The sequence below is a fragment of the Triturus cristatus genome, chromosome 7 (genome assembly GCF_964204655.1).
Source record: "Triturus cristatus chromosome 7, aTriCri1.1, whole genome shotgun sequence".
Taxonomy (NCBI): domain Eukaryota; kingdom Metazoa; phylum Chordata; class Amphibia; order Caudata; family Salamandridae; genus Triturus; species Triturus cristatus.
The window spans coordinates 1,542,464,416-1,542,482,807 of record NC_140590.1 but is presented as its reverse complement, the minus strand read 5'-3'; the positions used below and the strand labels follow the sequence as shown (position 1 = coordinate 1,542,482,807).

Here is an 18,392-nt window from a genome sequence, read left to right as displayed (position 1 = left end):
TCCTGTCTCTGAGTTAAGCCTGCTCGAGCGTAAGATCTTGTATTATTCCATTTGTTTTGTAAAAACGTAATACATTTTTTTTAGGCTCAAATCTTTTATTGGCAGACCACTAGAATGATCACATACACAGCAGGCTGCCTAAAACCCAAACCCATGAGGTTTAATTGCGTACAGGCGAACAAAGCGATATCCATCATGCTATGTACTCGCAATGTAGCTACGGTAATGCACAGCTTGCTGCCTACAACCCAGCATGGGCCGGCCACTCTTCGGGGAAAGGGGGATAAGAGCCAGTCAAAACTCAGTGAGATGTGCAATGCACTTCATGTTCAGTAGTGTCTTAACTCTGCCTCCACATAATGTTGCTGAGCGCAGCAGAGCGCTATGCATGTCAAAGAATAACAGTGAAATCAAGGTAATGAAACTACCCCAAATTGAACAGATTTCCATGACCCACCCCCCCCCACACTTTCCCCTTCCGACCAGGACCATCCTGTGAAAATAAGGTGCCTACCTCAGCTAGTGTTTGATAAGAGCAGTTAATTCACACTGCCCCTGGCTCCTCCTGCTCGCAGAGCAGTAGCCTGAGGATACGCAGATAGGATGGGCAAGCCAATTCCCTGAACTCTTTGGATAGGATAGCACTGAATAAGGACCAGATTTCAAATACGCAGTAGGATCAGTGCCAGTCATCATTGACAGACTTTCTATGCACAACAGGGACCACAGCTGATGAAGCCATTATCTGTGGTCCCGGACTTTGTCTGAGCCCCAGTTGGCCAGGAGTAGCCTATATGCAGTGTTTAGGACCAGTGCAATCTGTCAACCTCTGGTTGACCAGAGTGGATATGTGGGTGGGTTGGGAGCCCCAGAAGGGTATATGCGGGAAACTGAGGGATCTCAGTTTTAAAGGCGCTATTGATGTCCTCCAGGACCATCTTCCAGAATCTGAAAAGCTTTGGACAATGTCCCAAAAATGCAACAGCGTACCTGGGTCGCCAAGCTTCACCAGCACTGGCTGCCACACAGTGCATTACATTTTTGAATGCGCGCAGGGGTGTAGTACCAGTATGAGCAAATTTGTTATGCTTTTTCAGTGTGCCTGGAGTTGTGTGCCATGTCCTATAAATTATGTCCTCCGATTCTTTGTCTGTAAGGGATCGACCAAGTTCTGCTTGCTAGCGGATCTGGCCTCGGGTCTTGTGGTTTAGGGATGATTTCATCAAATTGCGATAGATTTCAGAAATGAACTTCTTATCATCCACTTTTTAAAACAGCCATTTCTCAAAGGGGGTCATGGGTCTACTAGCTTTGGGACGTATCACAGTGTCAAATGTGTGCACCCACCAACCTTTTGATCCATGAAGACCCAGTGCTTCTCTGTCCTAGGGCAGTTCCACTCCACCAGGTACCTCAGTTGCGCTACCTTATTGTACCACAGGAGATTAGATACCGCTAGACCCCCTTATTGTTTTATTTGTTGCAGCAACTGCTATTGCAATCTGGGCTTTGTCTTCCCCCCATATAAAGTGGTCAATCTCTCTTTGAAGGTTCGTAATCACGCTGGGTGGTGGAGAGAGGGGGAGTGTCTGAAAAATGAAGAGGCCCCTAGGAAGGATATTCACCGTCACTGTGACTATTCTGCCCAGCCATGAGAGAGGCAAGCGTTGCCATTGGTCTAAGTCTCTGTAGATTAGGGCTATGAGTCTGGCATAGTTAGCTTGTGCGGTTTTAGTGAGACTGTGCCAGGACGAGCCCAAGGTAGGGGAGGTCTGTCTCAACCCACTGGAAATCGAACTGGGATCGTAAAGTTTACTCAGTGCCCTGATTTGATGTAAGGTTCAATGCTTGTCATTCCTGCAAGTTTACCTGAAAGCCCGACGTAACTCCAAATACGCTCCGCTCTGAGACAATGGCTGGAAGCAAGGACAGGGGTTGGGTGATTGAGAAAAAGATATCCGCGTAGAGACTAATCAAATGATGATTGGCCCGAATGGAATGCCCGACACCTTAGGGTTGTCTCAATGTTTCTGCACGAAGGGCTCCATGTACAGGGCATAGAAGAGCAGCGAAAGTGGGCAGCCCTGCCTCTAGCCCCACCCGATAGCGAGCCTACTGGATCTTACCCCGTTAACCAGCTCCATGGCACTAGAGGTGCAACAGAAGCTTTTAATACACTTCTGAAACCGCTCGCCCAAACCAAATCACCTGAGAGTCACAAACAGATAGGGCCAGTGCACTTGATCGAACGCCTTTTCGGCATCTATAGACAGCAGTAGGGCTTCCTCCTGTGAGCGATTTTCCTTACCAATAAGATGGCATATGCGCTTGGTGTTGTATTCATTTTGGTACAAGATGACAAACCCAGCCTGATCTTGATCAATGAGACCGGTCATGAAGGGGTTAAGGCGATGAACGAGAACACTAGCGAACAGTTTTGCGTCCACATTGAGAAGGGAGCTGGGTCGGTACGAACTGCATTGTTTGGGATCTTTCCCTGGCTTCGGTATTACTGAGATAGAGGCCTGTGGCATCAAGTTCATTTCATGTGCCCCTGTCCGCAAAAGAATTAAAGGGGCAAGTCAAAAAGGGGGCCAATTCAGGCAAAACATCTTATTGAAGGCTGCGCTGAACCCTTCCGAGCCTGGCAATTTCAATAGCTTTAGCCTAGCGATCGCTGATATCGCTTCTATTCAAAAAGGTAGTTTATAGTGCCTCGGTTTGGGCAGGTGGGAGAGGTGTGACCACTGCCGACTGTACATAGGCCAGGGGGGTCTGATAACAATTTGGGTTCCCTCGCATACAGCTCGGCGTAGAACACCTGGATTTCAGTCTGGTTGTATTGACTTAACAGCATTGTCATTTTGCTTGCTGTGCAGTTGGTACACCAGCATCTGCCCCACTTTATTGGTCCTCACTTAAAATGTATATTTGAGGTGTAGCATCGCAAATTCAGCCTTGTCTAGGTCAAGACATTTGAATTGCAACCTCTCCTTTTCTAGTCTATACCAAACTCGGAGGGGGGGGGGATTGGCCGGTGCACTTATTGATGGATTCCAACTCCAACACTGATTTCTTTCAATTCCTTCCTCTTATCCTTCCGTATTTCATGGTCATGGGCTGCCTTTGCAATGAGAGCATCCTGGGCAACCGACTACAGTCTTCCCACACTGAGGAGAGGGGAACCACACCTGTGTTGTTAAGGTCCAGGTAGTCAGCATCTTCTTGATTGCTAAAACCACCTCAGGGGAGTGTACCAACGTCTCACGCAGCCACCAGGTTGGTGTCTGGGTGGGGGGGGCAAGAGGACGCTCGGGGAGAGCATGATGAGCACATGGTCAGATAGGGAGTGGGGTTTAATGGAGGAGGCCATTACCCAATCCCAGGTGGAAGGGGAGGCAAAAGATTGGTCTAAGAGAGCGCAAGTCTTATGCGCTGTGGAGTATCAAGTGTAGTCAAGTTCATCGGGTGCTGTGAGCGGCAGACATCACGCTGTCCACAGTCATCGAACCAAGCGAATACCTTTGGGGAATGTGCCCCATTGTGCCCAGTTCTCTGTCCAGAGTGGTCCTGTTCTGCATCCATTAATATGTTAATGTCTCCTCCCACCAAAATCGCCTGATCTGGGAATGGAGGAATTTGGCTAGGGAATCAGTTATAAAGTCCTCTTGCCGATCGTTGGGGGCATATTGTGAGGCCACCGTGAGGTGAAATGCTCCAAGTTGCACACAGATGGCCACCAAGTGGCCCTTGATCTCGAGACATGTACCCAGGACCACCCCGGAGAAGTGTTTGTACAGAATAATAGCTACAACCCCTTTCTTCCCTTTCGCTGATGACCAAAATTGATGGGGGAATTTCTTGGTATACTTTCTATGCGGGGGCCAGGGATTGCTATGGAGAGTGCTTTAAGCCAGCCAGGAATGGAACGCAAGCAAGACACGTCTGCTCACACTAACATCTTAGCCACACTCCTAATTGTTTTTTAAAACAACTTTGTTTAGTCACACGGACTAAGAGAATGGTGATTTTGCCTAATAAGTTGATGGATTTTTTTGATTTGTGTGTGTTTATATACCGCTTGAATCACCCCCAGAGGGGTATCTCAGCGCTCGCGGACTTACAAAAGGAAGCTGTCACATAGAGGCAGGTTTTGAAAAGGGCAGTTTCCAGAGCCTTCCTAAATTTCAGATGGTGTGGGCACTTCCTTAAAGCTGTGGGAAGTTGGTTCCATAAGGAGGGTGCCAGATATGAGAAGGCTTTTCCTCCTGTCCTTGCTTTCTTGACCATGGGAATCTTGAGCAGAGATTTCGAGCCAGAGCAGAGGTCTCTTTGGGGAGTATATTGATGAAGCCTCTCTGCCAATAGGTTGGTCCATTTCCCCAAATTGCCTTGTGTCAAACAGCAGATCTTAAATGTCACTTGTTTACACACAGGTAGCCAGTGGAGCTGTTCTACATGGGGTGTTCAAGGTTAAACAGGCTGCCGTATTTTATTCTACCTAAAGGCAGTTCAGAGAGTTCTCGTTAGCTGCAATCAGTAGGGCATTACAGTAGCCTAAATTGCTCAACACCAGGGTGTGAATGAGGGTCTTTCGCAAGGAATCGGGAAGATGAGGAAAAACTCTTCTCAGTAGGCCAAGCACATGAAAGCATGAACCAACGTTGTGTGTGTCACATGCTCTTTCATGGTTAAGGTCCGTTCGAGATGCACCCCTAAGTTCTTTGCTGTTGTTGTTGGTGCTGGAGCCGTTCCCAGCTTTTGAGGCCACCATTCTGGTGTCCACAATAGTGGTGCCTCTCCAAAAAGCATGATTTCAGTATTTCCGGCATTCAGCTGTAAAAAGTTGTTTCTCATCCACTGTGAGATAGCCAGCATGCTGGAAGAGGAGGAGGCTTGGGCTGTCTGAGAGGTCTTATTGAAGGAGGAGGTGAGTTGGGTGTCATCTGAATAGGATATCAGGATGAACACGAAGTTCCTCAGTAGTGAGGCCAAAGGGTCAATGTGTCAGAGAGTAGGATCTGCTTCACATGGTTACCCCCACTTTTTGCTGTTTTTACACTGTTTTTCGACTTTAGTCTGGCTGGGGCCTTGCTATTCAGGACCCCAGCCTAGCTGCTTCCTCTCTAAATTCATTCCATGTACCTTAGGTACATCACAGATTGGATTCTGAGGTGCCCTTACAAGTCCCTAGTATATGGTATACTATGTACCTAGGGCATAGGTATCCCAGAGGTCTACCAGAGGCTGATGCATTTATTATGCCACCCCTGGAAAGCCCTCCAAAATGACACCAGAGGTCTGCTACTGCAGTCTGGGTAAGGTGGTGCATGCACCCCTTACTGAGATATAGGTTCACTGTGTCTCTCCTGTCACTGCACATAGAAACCTATCAGTCACCCCTATGACATGCCTTATCAATCCTGAAGGCAGGGTGCTTGGTTATAAGTGAGAGAGTGCCCAGGCAAGAGCTGAGCCCCTCTGCAGCCTTCGGAATCTATGCTCTGGGTTGTCAGTAGTGCAGCCTGACCATATACTCTTAAAGTGCATTATAACTAAAACGGTTAATGCTAACTTTGGACTGGCTGCACAGAAAAATGTTGTGTTTGGTGTCAAACACCTTGGCATCATATCCCCACATCAATTCCTGATGTGAGAATATGATCCCACCCTTCTAGAGGGAGAGACATGACGGCACCGGTATACCCGGTACCAACTTAAGAGCCCTGCATCACAAAATGGATGCTGAAGCCACAGACACTGGTCTGGCCTCCTGCTGCTGACCGAAACTCCGGCTGGGGAGGCCTGGACAATAGGTTTCCTGTCACAGGGAGGTGTAACCACCTCCCAGACAGGCTGATGTGTATTGGGGCTGGGTGGGAGCACTCTGAGTGCTTTGAAGTCCTGCACTGTGGGCACATTTGGTGTCCCTGTGCATAGTCCAGCTCAAACCGGTTCAGGGGCTTCTGGACCCTGCTCTGGCACGAAACTGGACAAAGGAAATGGGTGTAGCCACCCCTCTTTCCAAACCCTCCCATAGGTGGGTCCCCAGAGTTAGTCCAACCCCTTCCTTATGTATAAGTAAGGAACCCCTGGCAACAGGACTTTAGATATTCCTGGATGAAACTCTGGAACTTCGACTCTCTACGCAAGACTAGAGGATGGAAGAAGTCTCCCTTGGGTTCAAGGAGTGACTCCCATGCTTGGCAGGCAACAATGAAGCATTTGCCGGTCTGCATCTCTGAAGCTCCCGATGGACTCCGAAGTATCTACAGCCCAGGAAGAGGATTTCCAGACTTCTCAGAGGCAGACCAAAGTCCCCAGCAAAGCTGAGACCCGCAGCCCTCCTGAGTAATGTGGAACTGGAACTCCTGGTCACTGTGCACATTTGCAAGTGCATTGACTTCTCGACATCTCTTAAAGTCGTGCTTGGGGTTACTTGTAGCCCCTACCTCGAGCAGAGAATTCACCGAAGGTTGTTGGCCTAGTCACCTCGAGTGACCCGTGGGCTGCCATTTTGTGATTCCTCTCGAGGTCCCTTCGCGATCCCTGGTCCGTCGACTAAAGTTGCCTTCACAGGGACCCATCAATTATCCTTGGGTTTCCTTGGTTGCTCCAGACGTGCCCTGACTCCCCACCAAGTGGTGAGTCCCTCAGACCTTGCTGGTCTGCACCAAAGCATCTTACTCCTTTCTGCGTGGGTTGCGGTTGCCAAGGCTTATGTCCAATCCGGGCACCGACGCTGCAGCACTCAACATCCTTCATGGGACAGCTCGAATCCAGCTCCTGGTAGTCCTAGATGCCTCCTGGTCCTCGTGGCTGAAGAGTCAAGCTTCACCTTCACCTGACATCACCCGACATCGGTGGGAATTCGCCTATCATGCTCCTGGTCACTGGCTAGTGACCCAGACTCTGTCCTCTCTGCCCTCAGGTTCTTTTTAACGTCGATCTCTTTGGACACCTCGCATCTTCCCGGCACCAGCACTTCTTTGCCAGCTCCCATTGAAAACGATGACGCGACCCGACACCATTTGACACCTATGCACCTGGCTTCCCTGGTTAAGGTAACTCGAGTACTCCGGTGTTCCCGTGGGTGTTGACCCTAGAACTTCGAAGTCCAAAAGGGTTTAATCCTAGCTCATCTTGAAGTGTCCCTAATCTTTAAAAATCTAAATGTGACTTTACCCATATAAGCTTACGGGAGCTTGCGGCTGTGTTCTGACACTGCACACGGCCCCTGTGGGTCCCCTGTGTCACTACCTTAGGTGGTTCCTTGGGGTCCCAGCGATTCTACAGGTTCTAGGCCTTGTGTCTAGTTAAGTCATGGTTCTTATACCACTATTTTAGTATATGGTTTGGTTCGCCCCTAGGGCCTGACGTGTATTTGTGCTATTTTACTGTAATATTTGAAGTGTAACAAATGTGTTTGGACCTCTAGCCTCATAAAGAGACTAGTAGGGTGTGTTTAGAAATAAGTACATATGTTTTATGTATATACCTGGTGTGGTTGACTTTCATTTAGCCATTCAAGAGATTATAGACTGGTAAAACAAGCTGCTTTACATTACTTCAAGACTTAGCCTGAAGGCTGCTCTCCATGGCTACCACTAGGATAGCTTTCAATAAAGGTTGTCTTTAACCTATCATCAATAATGGGTTGTTTGGACTGGTGCAAGGTGCCCACTATAATTAGTGGACAGCATATACCAGGCCAACTTCTCACACAATGTAGATGTTAAACGTGGTTGGGCTTAAACATGAGCCATGAGGCACTCCCTTGGTCAGTTCTTTTGTGTTGGAATGGTATGGCCCCAGATTAATGGTCTGGGTGCAGTTACATAGGATACAAGTCATCCACTGCAATGCCACTGCACCAATCCCGGCTTCCATCAGTCTCCTGAGCAAAGTCTGGTGGTCAACCGTATCGAATGCGGCGAAGAGATCTAATAGCACCAGGAGAGTAGATTGACCATTATCTAGTGCTAACCTGATGTTATCAGTGACGGCCACCAGGGCTGTTTCTGAGCTATGTTTTGGCCGGAAGCCCGATTGGGATGGATCAAGGTAGCCAGCCGATTCGACATGGTCCGATAGATGTTTATTAACATATTTTTCCAGTACTTTGCTCAGAAAAGGTAAGAGGGAGATGGGGCTCATATTTGAGAGCTCTTCCATGGAAGCTTTGGCGTTTTTTCAGATTGGGATGATCTGTGCCGCCTTCCATGTCAATGGTAGGTGGCCTTCCTTCAGCGATAAATTCAATAGGGAGCAGATTGGATCTCACAGCTGTTTGGCAAGAGCTGCTGAGATTCTTCCAGGTAAGACATCGAGTTGTGAGCAAGATTTTACCTTGTACATTAAGGTTTCTGTCTCTTCCTGGGATGAAGGGGGTAAATTCAACGGTGATTTTGTCCTAGGACTTGGTGAGGATACCATTGTGGTTTCTGCCGGCTTTGGACAGCTTGCCGCAGTGAACTTATTATAGATTTATCTCAGAGGGACTGAGTGAAGTTTTCTTCCAGATCGCAGGCTTTGGGGTTAGTAAAGGCTTTCAGGATCTGGTACAGGGCTTTGTGAGTGTTCTTTGCTTGGGTTAGTTGTTGAACTATATGGGTTTTTCGAGTCTGCGATATGTTTTTGTGGTAAGGAGTGAGGGCTAACCTATATTTCTCTTTATCATCAATAAGATGGGTCTGACGCCATCTTCTTTCCAGATTTTTACATGTACTTTTTAGTCTTCAATACACGGAGTCATATTTTCATTGGGATCCTGAGAAAAGACTTCAATTTTTCATGTGTACTTGTCATCTAATCGAATTTTTCGCTCATTTAAAATTTGAATTTTTTTACTCAGTATTTTCAAATTCAGCCCACATTTTGAATTGTGCATTACATTTTCAGTAAACATCCCTTGAAAATCCCTGTAATGTGTCCAAGGCCCCAAAAATTGATAAGACAGTGGGCAGAGTGACAGATGCAGGTAGCCTGAAAATAGAGGTTAAGAACCTTGTGAAAGATCACTTTTCCTGGGGGCAGCCTAGAACTGTAAATTTAAAAGCTGCATCACAATCTACTGTAAGTAGACTGGTGTTAGATTTCGGGAGGTATAGACACCAGCTGCCGCCTACTTTTTATTTGGGTGTATTGTAATAGTTCATGGCTTCTTATATTCCAAGGTAGTGAGATGTGTTGCTCCTTCATTATACTACCAGCTGTGATGGCTTGTTGTTTTTAGAGGAGTTGGTTTTTTGCCTTTTAGACCTGGCATCTTTGGCACGGCTCTCCCTTAACTTTTAGTCTTTAACAATCCTGTTTTTGGCGGCTCTGTTTTTGGGGGCTCAGTATTTTGCGGCCCAGTATTTGTCAGCCGAGTATTTGTTAGCTAAGTATTTGGCAACTCAGTTTTTGACAGCTCGGATTTTGGCGGCTCAGGTTTTGTCTTGCCCTGTTTTTGTCTGCTTTTTATTGTGCACTTGTTTTGATTGGCAAGTTGATGCTTTTATTTCCACTAAGTTTACCTCTAAGACTGCTGTCCTGTCGGAGTTGAGCCTGCCAGCACTTATGTTATTCCACAATTTGCGATGTGATGTGCTGAAAAAAGTTAAAGAAAATGATTTATTTAAAATCTTTTTTAGTCAAACAGGTTTGGAGAATGGTGATCCTGTCTGTCAATGTGTTGGGTGTCTTTAAGCCACATTAAGACCTATATTCATAAGGATCCTGGGTAAAGACTTTGCTAACATTCATGTTTACTTGTGTCATATAAGGGACTTTTTTCCCCATTCGAAATCTGAAATTTGACTAAATTTCTGTTAATTCAAGCCCACACATTGAACTGTATATTAAACTATTAGAAAATGTCACTCAAAATTCACTGCAATGTTTTGCACAGGGTTCCAAAAAATGTATAAGACGAGGATGGATAGAGTGACAGTGGGAGGTAGAGGTAGCCTGAGAAGTTGTTCAGAAAGTGATGAAAGATAACTTTCCCTGTGGGTGAACTAGAAGGTAGGACGCCTTGAGCAACTGCCTATTTCTGAATACCTCTGGCCACTTGAAACTTCAGCAATGTCAGAATTTGAACTTTAATTTTAAGTTACTCAAACCACTGCAAGGAGGCTGGTGTTCGCTTTTGGGAGGCATACATACATGCTGCCATCTACTCTTTATTTTGGTATATTATGCTAATTCTTGACTTTCATTCCTAGCTAGTCAGATGTGTTGCTCCTTCAGTACTACTACCAGTTGTTATGGCTTGATTTTTTTTGGGGGGGGGGGGGGGGTGGGGGGTGTTTTTTGGAGTGGCATTTTGGCATGGTTCTCACCTAACTTTGGCCTTCAACTCTATTTTTGGTGATTGTGTTTTTGGCAGCTCACTATTTGGTTGCTCTGTTTTTGGCATCTCGCAGAATTCATGGAGCATCTGCTCTGCCCATGCCTTAATTCCTCTAGTGTACTTGAAGCTTCAGCAATGTCGGAATTGGTACTGAAAATTCAAAAGCTACACAATAAGCCACTGCAAGGAGGCTGGTGTTAGCTTTTGGGAGGCATAGACACCTGCTGCCACCTACTCTTTATTAGGGTTTATTGTGATGGTTCTAGATGACTTGTAATGCAAGGTAGTCAAATGTGTTGCCCCTTCATTACTACTACTCCTGGGCGGAGTTTCAGAGCTCCGCTATGCAGGACTCTGAGAAGTGACCCGTGCTAGAAAATCAGTGAAAAGAAAACTATGTGCAGCTCAAAAGGGAGCTGCTTCTTTCTGTGCCTCAAGCAGATATTCTACTTGAGTCGAAGTTTCCTCAACGCGAACAGAATGTTTTTCAGCGCAAGCTTTTTCGGCCATCCGCAACCGCCCATGTTGAGAAATGTGGCCAGGTGGAATTCTGGAGTAAGATATTCCTAACTTAAGCTCGCCAACTTAACATTGGAAGGTGACAGCAAGGAATAAAACTCCGCTTAGAGGAGTGGAGTTTTTTGGAACTCCGCTTGCTCGCAAGAGTGGGGATAGCTCCGCAAACGGAGCGGAGTTCACTGTCCAGGCCGAATTACTACTACCAAAAGTGATGGCTTTTTTTTAGGGGGGGTGAGGGGGTTGTTGGTTATTTGCCTGTTGGACATGGTATCCTTGGCGTTGTTCTGCCCTAACTTTTTGCCTTCAACTCTCCTGTTCATGGTTTCTCTGTTTTTGGTGGCTGTTTTTGTTTTGACTCAGTTTTAGTTTCTACTCTGTTTTTTGGGGCTCAGTGTCTGGTGGCTCAGTATTTGTCATCTTTTTCTATTATGATGCATTTGTTTAATGGACATCTTAATGCTGTTATAGCCACTAACTGAACCACTATTAAGTTAACAGAACCACTATTATGTTAACAGAATACTTCTGTTCTGTCTCTGAGTTAAGCCTGCCGGAGCTTATGGTCTTGTACACATTGGTTTATGAGTTGAAAATATTTAATAAAAAATTTTTTTACACAACTTAGTTTAGTCACATGGGCTTGGAGAATGGTGATCTTGCCTATATGGTGTTGGGTGTCTTCAATTTACTTAACATATATTTGTAAGGAATCGGATTAAAGACTTTTCAACAATTCATCTTCGTGTGTCATCTTTTCAAATTTTTTCCCACCTTCGAAATCTTAATTTTATTACACAATATCTGCAAATTCCTCCCACATATTTAATTGTACATTAAACTTTAAGAAAATGTCACTCTAAAATGAGTGTAATGTCTTGTCTAGGGCCCCAAAGAGAAACTGATAAGACAGTAGGTAGAGCGACAGTGAGCGATACAGGTAGCCTGAATAGGGTAAGAAACTTGTGAAAGATCATTTTCCCTGGGGGGCAGCCTTGAAAGTACAACCCATTGAGCAACTGTTAGTGCCGTAACACCTCTTGTCTATTTCAAACTTTCAGCATTGTCAGGATTGAAACTCTAAATTCAATAGCTACACGGCAACCCACTGCATGGAGGATGGTGTGAGATTTTGGGAGGTATAGACACCAGTCACCACCTACTTTTTACTTGGGAATATTATAATAGTTCTTGGCTCCTTATATTCCAAGGTAGTCCGATGTGTTGCCCTTTCATTACGACTATCAGCTGTGATGGCTTAATTTATTTGAGGGTTGGAAGGGTCCGTTCTTGTCCTGTTAGTCCTGGCATCTTTGGCATGGTTCTCCCCTAATTTTTGCCGTTCAACTATCCTGTTTTTGTTGGCTGCGATTTTGGCAGCTTTGTTTTGTGGCTCTGTTTTTGGTGGTCAGTATGTCTCACCCTGGTGTTTGTTGGGCCAGTGTTCGACAGTTCAATATTTGGAGACTTAAGTTTTAGCCACTCCGATTTGGTGGCATAGTTTTTGACTTTGCCTGTTTTAGTGGCTTTTTAATGTGCATTTCTTTTGATGGGCCTGTTGATATTGTTTTGTCACTAACTGGACCTCTCTTTTGTTAACAAAATACTGCTGTCTGGGCTCTGATTTAAGCCTGCCAGTGCTTATGGTCTTGTACACGCTGGTTTGTTCTGTGTTGAAAAAATTTAATAAAGATCTATATTTAAAAATCTTTGCTTAGTCAAATAAGCTTAGAGAATGGTGATCCCATCTGAGAAGGTGGTGGTTGTTTTTATGCCACTTACAGACATATTGATAAGCATACTGGGTAAGGACTTCGATATGATTTATTTCTACTTTTCTTATGGATATTATATTCTCAGAAAATGTCGCACAAAAATAACTGCAACGTCTTGCTAGGGGTTCCAAAAAATTAATAAGGTGACAATGGATAGAGCGACAGTAAGAGATGCAGGAAGCCTGAAAAGAGAGGTGTAGAAACTTGTGAAAGATAATTTTCCATGAGGGTAGCCTAGAAGATACGATGCCATGAGCAACTGGCCATGCCTTAACCCCTTGAGTGCCCATGACGAGATGGTCTCGTCATGGGCCACAGTTGTGCTTTGCCCATGACGAGACTATCTCGTCATGAACCCCGCCCGCTAATTCAACGCCCGGCACAGGGCGGGGAAAGGGCGGGGCACACAAGGGGTTAATAGCTCTGGCATACTTGAAGCTTCAGCCATGTCAGAATTAGAACTGATAATTCAAAAGCTACAAGGTAAGCCATTGCAAGAAGGCTGGTTTTAGCTTTTGGAAGACATAGCCTTCTGTAGCCACCTACTCTTTATTTGGGTATATTATATTAATTATTGACTACTGGTATTCCAAGCTAGTCAGATGTTTTGCCCATTCATTACTACTACCAGCTGTAATGGATTGTTTTGGAGGGGGGGGGGGGGAGATGGAGGGGTCGATTCTTGTCCTTTTAGTTCTTGGATCTTTGGAGTGATTCTCCCTAACGTTTTGCCTTCAACCCTCCTATTGTTGGCAACTCTGTATTTGGTGGCTCTGTATTGTGGTGCACTTCTTTTGATGGTCATCTTAAAGCTGTTAAGCTTGCCAAAGGTACCTCTACTATATTAACTGAATACTACTGTCCTGTCACTGAGTTAAGCTTGCTGGTGCTTAGGGTCGTGTACACATTGGTTTGTTAAATGTAAAAAAAAAATAAAAAAATGTAATGAAAATGTGTTTATTTTTTTTATAGCCAAATAGGTAATCCTTTTGACAAGGTGTTGGGCGTCTAATCCACTTTAAGACATATATTTGTAAGTATCCTGGGTAAGGACTTTGGTATGATTTATGTGTATTTGTGTCATCTTTAGGAATTTTACCCCATTTGAAATCTGAATTTTACTACTCAATATTTGCAAATTCAAAACCACATATTGAATTGTACTTTCAAGTCTCAGACAATGTTGCACAAATCACTAATGTATTCGCCAGAGTTAAAAAAAAATAAAAATTGATAAGAAAAGTGGGTAGAGCAACCGCGAGAGCTATAGGTAGCCTGAAAACAAGTTAATAAACCGATAGAAGATTACTTTCACTGGGGGGAGGGGCAGCTTAAAAGGCAGGACGCATTGACCAACTGCCTGTGCCTTAATACCTCTGGTGTACATGAATCTTCAGAAATGTCAGAATTGGAATTGTCATTCCAAAGCTACATGAACAGCCATTGCAAGGAGGCTGGTATTAGGTTTTGGGAGGCATAAACACCTCCTGGCACATACTCTTTATTTGGATATATTATGATAGTTCTTGACTAATTATATTCTAAGCTAGTCAGATTTGTAGCACATTCATTACTACTGCCAGCTGATGATGTTTTTTGTTTGGTGGCTGGAGGGGGGTTGTTCTTGTTCTGATAGTCCTGATAGCTTTGGCATGGTCCTCCCCTACATTTTTGCTCTTTTTTTGGTGGCTCTTTTTTGGGCGGCCCAGTGTTTTGCTTGTTTTGGTTTTGGCGGCTTGTTTTGCGTATTAATTTGCCTGGGTATGGTGATGCTGTTATTGCCACTAACTGTACCTCCCTTTTTGACAGTTAACAGGTTCTGTGCAAACTGTATACCTACAACCCTCTTATTTTTTTGGCGGCTTAGTGTTGGGCGGCTCAGTGTTGGGCGGGTCATTTTTGGGAGGGCTCAGTGTTGGGTGGGTCACTTATTGTCAGCTTAGTGTTGGGCTGGTCACTTTTTGAAGGTCTCAGTGTTAGGCGGGTCACTTTTTGGAGAGCTCAGTGTTGGGCAGGTCACTTTTTGGAGAGCTTAGTGTTGGCCTGATCACTTTTTTGGAGAGCTCAGTGTTGGGCGGGTCACTTTATCAGCTCAGTGTTGGGCCGGTCACTTTTTGGACAGCTGAGAATTTGGCGGCTCTTTCTATTGTGGTTTATTTCTTTTGATGGACATTTTCTTACTGTTGTAGCCACTAACTGGAATACTAACTTAACAGAATACTGTTATCCTGTCTGAGTTAAGCCTGCAGGCGCTCATGATCTTGGACACATTGCTTTTGGTTTTGAAAATATTCAAAATACAATTTTTTTAAAACCACTTTGTTCAGTCACATGGGCTTAGAGCAGAGGTCTTTTTTTTAGATAGAAGGACCCCCTCCTGACAATTTCTGGAATCTAGAACTCGTCATCAATGACAACCATAAACGTCCCCAATTCCCATGGCAAATCATTTTTACCGTGCAGACATAATATTAAATAGGGTTTAGCAAACCAAAGATTTGTGGATGAATGGATTTGGGTATCAGAGGCTTACCACACAGTCTCCAAAAAGAAATAACTAAAAATGTGCAATGTATCTTTCTTTTTTGGAAACAAAACCTAGTTTGATGAAATGTAGTAAAATAACACCTTTCTAAATTAATGTGATGGATGTGCCTATTTTTCTGCAGAAAAATATCAATCTATAGTTGCGCCTTGGATGTTAAAATGGTATTAAACCAGTGTAACACCCAAATAGAGCAATAAGCAACAAAAAGGTGACCAGTCCAGCATGGCAAATGGTCTTCTACTGTGAAGCAACATGTTGCTGCTTTTTAGTAACTTTTCAACCTTTTGAGAACCTTCTTGGAATCTTGGGATTCCCCTCGAGATGCAGGTTTCTGGGGCCCTAGTGAAGATTTTAGATTTACCCTTGCCCCACCCTTATCCTGGGATTTAGAAGCATCTTGCTTCTTCTGGTCACCTCCATTACCATGGTTTTTCTGCTTAATCCTGGTGTGGACCCATTTGTCTGCCTTCTTTCCAAATTCTTGGGGCGAGGTCAGATCAGCGACCACCAGGTACTTGTGCAAAAGTTGGTTCTGACAGTTATTAAGGATGTGCTCCCTCATGATCCAATTGCACAATCAGTCATAGTCCTGTACCTTGCTTCCATGAAGCCAGCCTTCCAGAGCCTTATTAGCACTGTCTACAAAATCTACCTAATCCTGTGTGTGTGCCTTCTGGGTATCTCTGATCTTAATCCTATACTGTTCAGTGGTTAAGCCAAACCCATCTTTGAGAGCACTCTTCAGTAGTGAGTAATTGTCAGCATCCTCTTCTCTAACAGTGAGGATCTTAGCTACATCTTTGTTAGCAAAGGACAACCACAGGATAACTGTCTACTGCTCTTGAGAGACCCTCTGAACTTTGCAGGCCCTCTCCAAAGCAGTGATCCATTTATGGATGTCACTCCTATCCTGCTAAGGACGGACCATCCTGCTCAGGTTTCCTATTGTCAAAAGAAGTTTCTCTGATTCTAGGGACACTATTACTGCCACCATGGGACTCTAGTCCAATTCTATTTCTAGTCTTCTGTACTTCCAGGGACTCTTTGAAGGGCCAACTGATCTCTCCTGAGCTTAAGTCTCAGTTTCTCAAGTTTGAGCATTGGTATTCCCTTTCCAAAGAGTTGTCCCTCCTAATAGATATGGAGCTCCTATGGAAGCGTCTGAAGCATTGGATCTCTAGAGGAAGATCTAGCCCTCCTTGGTCTACTGTGGACCCTCTAAGGGGGAATAATGGGTATATCCAATGTGCTTCTGCACTATTCCCTGAGGGGTCAGAGTTTGGCAGGTTAGAATCATTTGAATCCTCCTGCCGATACTCTCTGAATTGCAATCATCAGGGGGAACCCCTGGCGCTCCTTCTCCAGAAGTATTCCCACCCACATTATCATGTTCTTCTGCCTTTACAGGATGGCCATCATCCTGATGTAGTAGCTCTAAGAGCATCTAAATGGTGGGGTTCCCACCTGTCTTTATCTTCCTTAGTTCCTGGAACTTTAGACCACTGTACTTAGACTGGGGTACACTGGTATCACCAACTAAAGACATGGTTCTCGGTATAGTGAGGTGTTGCACCTACCTATCCTAGTGGAAACTAAACTCTCTGATGTTGGAGAAAGGTTTGTGCTAGACCCATAACTACCCAACCCTAAGTTCAGTAGAACTTACATATTTTAAGCTGTATTGAATATGTGCCTAATATTAGTGATGGCTTTTCAATTGTTCCACACCAAGATTATCTGGTAAAACAATGCAGGCTTGAATCCCAACCACTGCACACCAATGTGAGAAGCTGGATTAGTATATGGTGCACACTTATGTAAGTGGGCACCATGCACTAATCCAGACAACCCTTATGGTAATTTTAGTGGTCTTAGACAACCTTAGAAAGCTCTCTAAATGGTAGCTGTGGAGAACAGTCTTCAGGCTTAGTCCAGAAGGAGTGTAAAGCAACTTGTTTTTACCAGAGCATAATCTTATTGGTATGGATTAAGTGAAAAAGAACCACACAGTGCATTAAAAAAAATGTATTTATTATAAGACACTCACTAGCACATACAAATATCTCCTGCCTGGAGGTGTACACAATGAACACAATACTTTGTAAGAAAAAGAGGTAAGTAGCACAATAACAAAGTGGCAGCCAGGGGGAGACCAAACCATTTCCTAAAATAGTTGTAAGCGAACCCTGACTCAAGTCAAGACTATACCCAGAAGAGGTAGAAGTGCTGTGGACCCAAGGAACCACCCGAGTTAAGTAACCAGATGCCCCACGGAGGCCGTGTGCAGAGTGAAAATATGACCTCTGGCTCAATACAAGTCAGTGGGTACGTCGCAGTTGCAGTTTTAAAGAAAGACACTTCCCAGTAGACCCCGAAGATACCCCATGAACGACAAATGGTTGGAGAGCCAACCCACTTGTGGATACCCTAGGAACCAGGATACCTACACCAGGGAAGATGGGTGTGAAGTGGCGACAGAAACAGATGTCGAACTCAAAGGAGGACTATAGGAAGAAGCAGCTGCTGCTGGATAAAGTGAAAGTGTCCGGAGGAACCCAAAGGTGGATTCAAGATGAGAAGTATCTGCTATCGGAGGGGACAGAGTCTGTGCCACTCAGGAGTGACCAAGAGGCACAGAAGACAAATGCCCACTGATGTTGGGTGTTGCAGGAGAGCCGACGGTGACCTTGGAGCCGGTCAGAAGCTGTCACACATCGGATGTTGAGAGTTGTGTGGTCGATGTCTGTTGGGAGCACCAACAAGCCTTCGAAATTGCAACCTATTTGGAAAGAGAAGAAGGTGCAGTGTCGGGTCCAGCAAGGTCCAGGTGACTCATCACAAGCAGGGGAGTAAGAGCTGGTCCGAGCAATCAGGGGTGCCCCCTGAAATCAAAGAAAAACCTCAAATGGACCAACAGGCCAAAGGCAATGGAGTCACTAGAGGACCTTGAGCATCTCACCAAAGATGCAAGTCCATGGTGCAAGTGATGTGGTGAGGGTGAAGATCTTGGTCACGGAAGATGCTTGAGGTTGGGGATACTTTGGAGCCTGAATATCTTGGAGGAACAAAGCCAACAAACCTTTGCAACGGCAAGTCGACACGGTGCACAGGGGTTTGGTTCCTGCATCTCCGTCAAAGAATACTGGCCTCAAACTTGGTGAGAGGACAAAGCAAGCCTCAAGGGCTGTTAACTACCACCTGTGTTGCTGAGCCTTTT

The 18,392-nt window shown here is 45.0% G+C and overlaps 1 protein-coding gene across 18 annotated transcripts in view; it reads left to right on the top strand.

Annotated features, from left to right (window-relative positions):
• Positions 1-18,392, top strand: part of LOC146812330 (uncharacterized) — a 398,549-nt gene that overhangs the window by 194,877 nt on the left and 185,280 nt on the right. The window contains exon 4 of one of the 18 annotated variants that reach the window (XM_085614587.1): positions 13,600-13,660. The exons of the other annotated variants lie outside the window; for them this stretch is intronic. The gene's annotated coding sequence lies outside the window, so the exon portion shown is untranslated. The remainder of the gene's footprint in view (positions 1-13,599; positions 13,661-18,392) is intronic. 18 annotated transcript variants of the gene reach the window in all.